The sequence below is a fragment of the Arachis hypogaea genome, chromosome 16, assembly GCF_003086295.3.
Source record: "Arachis hypogaea cultivar Tifrunner chromosome 16, arahy.Tifrunner.gnm2.J5K5, whole genome shotgun sequence".
Lineage (NCBI taxonomy): Eukaryota > Viridiplantae > Streptophyta > Magnoliopsida > Fabales > Fabaceae > Arachis > Arachis hypogaea.
The window spans coordinates 26,972,112-26,974,959 of record NC_092051.1 but is presented as its reverse complement, the minus strand read 5'-3'; positions in this window follow the sequence as shown (position 1 = coordinate 26,974,959).

The following is a 2,848-nucleotide window of genomic DNA, read 5'->3' as shown; positions in this document are numbered from 1 at the left end:
CCATCTTTTTCTTAGGGATGGGCTTTTCCTCTTTAATGAGGATATCTCCCTCTATGTCAATCCCAGCTGAATTGCATAGGTGGCAAATGAGGTGAGGAAAGGCTAACCTTGCCATGGTGGAGGACTTGTCAGCCACCTTATAGAGTTCTTGAGGTATAATCTCATGAACTTCCACCTCTTCTCCAATCATGATGCTATGGATCATGATGGCCCGGTCTATAGTAACTTCAGACCGGTTGCTAGTGGGAATGATTGAGCATTGAATAAACTCCAACCATCCTCTAGCCACAGGCTTGAGGTCCAATCTTCTTAGTTGAACCGGCTTGCCTTTGGAGTCAATCTTCCATTGAGCTCCTTCTACACATATGTCCATAAGGACTTGGTCCAACCTTTGATCAAAGTTGACTCTCCTTGTGTAGGGGCGTGCGTTCTCTTCCATGTATGGCAAGTTGAACGCCAACCTCACATTCTCCGGACTAAAATCTAAGTATTTCCCCCGAACCATTGTAACATAGTTCTTTGGATCCGGGTTCTTACTTTGATCATGGTTCTTGGTGATCCATGCATTGGCATAGAACTCTTGAACCATTAGGATACCGACTTGTTGGATGGGATTTGTTAGAACTTCCCAACCTCTTCTTTGAATTTCATGTCGGATCTCCGGATACTCATTTCTTTTGAGTTTAAAAGGGACCTCAGGGATCACCTTCTTCTTGGCCACAACATCATAGAAGTGGTCTTGATGGGCTTTGGAGATGAATCTTTCCATCTCCCATGACTCGGATGTGGAAGCTTTTGTCTTCCCTTTCCCTCTTCTAGAGGATTCTCCGGTCTTAGATGCCATCAATGGTAATGGAAAAACAAAAAAGCTATGCTTTTACCACACCAAACTTAGAATATTGCTCGCCCTCGAGCAATAAACAAAAGAATAGAAGAAGAAGAAGAAGAAATATGGAGAGGGAGAGGGAGATGTGGTTTCGGCCAAGAGGAGTGTAGAGGGGTGTGTTGTGTGAATTTGATGAAGAATGGAGGTCTTTATATAGGGAAGGGAGGGGGGTTAAGGTTCGGCCATATGGGTGGGTTTGGGTGGGAAATTGGTTTTGAATTTTGCAGGTAGGTGGAGTTTATGAGGTAGGTTTATGGGGAAGAGTGGGTGGATGTGAGTGGTGAAGGTTTAGTGAGGAAGAGAGATTGAGGTGATTGGTGAGGGGTTTTTAGGGAAGAGTGTTTATGGGGTTGTGTGAAAGAGAGTGGTGAGAAGAAGTGAGTGGAGGTAGGTGGGGATCCTGTGGGATCCACAGATCCTGAGTGGATCCTGTGGGGTCCACAGATCCTGAGATGATCCTGTGGGGTCCACAGATCCTGAGGTGTCAAGGCATTTACATCCCTGCACCATTAGGCATGTAAAAATGCCTTTGTACCCAACTCTGGGCGTTCAGCGCCAGGTTGGTGGCCATTTTGGGCGTTCAACGCCCTTTTGCTGCCATTTCTGGCGTTGAACGCCAGAACCATGCTTGTTCTGGCGTTCAGCGCCCAGAAGCTGCCCCTTTTGGGCGTTCAGCGCCAGAACCATGCTCTGTTCTGGCGTTGAACGCCAGACAGATGCTCCTCCAGGGTGTGATTTTTTTTCTGCTGTTTTTGATTCCGTTTTCAATTTTTCTATTTATTTTGTGACTCCACATGATCATTAACCTAAGAAAACATGAAAAACAATAAAAATAATAGTTAGATAAATATTGGGTTGCCTCCCAACAAGCGCTTCTTTAATGTCAATAGCTTTACAGTGGGCTCTCATGGAGCCTCACAGATGTGCAGAGTTTTGTTGAAACTCTCCAACACCAAACTTAGAGTTTGGATATGGGAGTTCAACACCAAACTTAGAGTTTGGTTGTGGCCTCCCAACACCAAACTTAGAGTTTGACTGTGGGGGCTCTGGTTGACTCTGCTTGGAGAGAAGCTTTTCCTGCTTCCTTTCCATGGTTGCAGAGGGAGATCCTTGAGTTTTGAATACAAGGGAGTTCTCATTCCATTGAAGGACTATTTCACCTCTGTCAACATCAATCACAGCTCTTGCTGTGGCCAGGAAAGGTCTTCCTAGGATGATGGATTCATCCTCTTCCTTTCCAGTATCCAGGACTATGAAATCAGCAGGGATGTAAAGGCCCTCAACCTTTACTAACACGTCCTCTACTTGTCCATAAGCCTGTTTTCTTGAGCTGTCTGCCATCTCTAATGAGAATTTAGCAGCTTGCACCCCATAGATTCCCAGTTTCTCTATTACAGAGAGGGGCATGAGGTTTATTCCTGAACCAAGGTCACACAGAGCCTTAAAGATCATGGTGCCTATGGTACAGGGTATTATGAACTTTCCAGGATCCTGTCTCTTCTGAGGCAATGTCAGTTGATCCAAATCACTTAGTTCATTGATGAACAAGGGAGGTTCAACTTCCCAAGCATCAATGCCAAACAATTTGGCATTCAGCTTCATGATTGCACCAAGAAACTTGGCAGTTTGCTCTTCAGTGACATCCTCATTCTCTTCAGAAGAGGAATACTCATCAGAGCTCATGAAGGGTATAAGGAGGTTCAATGGATCTCTATAGTCTCTAGATGAGCCTCAGAGTCCTTTGGTTCCCAGAGGGAAGCTCCTTATTGATCACTGGACGTCCCTGGAGGTCTTCCTCCTTGGGATTCACGTCCTCTCCTCTCCTCTCAGGTTCGGCCATGGCGCTTATGTCAATGGCCTTGCACTCTCCTTTTGGATTTTCTTCTGTATTGCTTGGGAGAGTACTAGGAGGGATTTCAGTGATCTTTTACTCAGTTGGCCACTTGTGCTTCCAGATTTGAA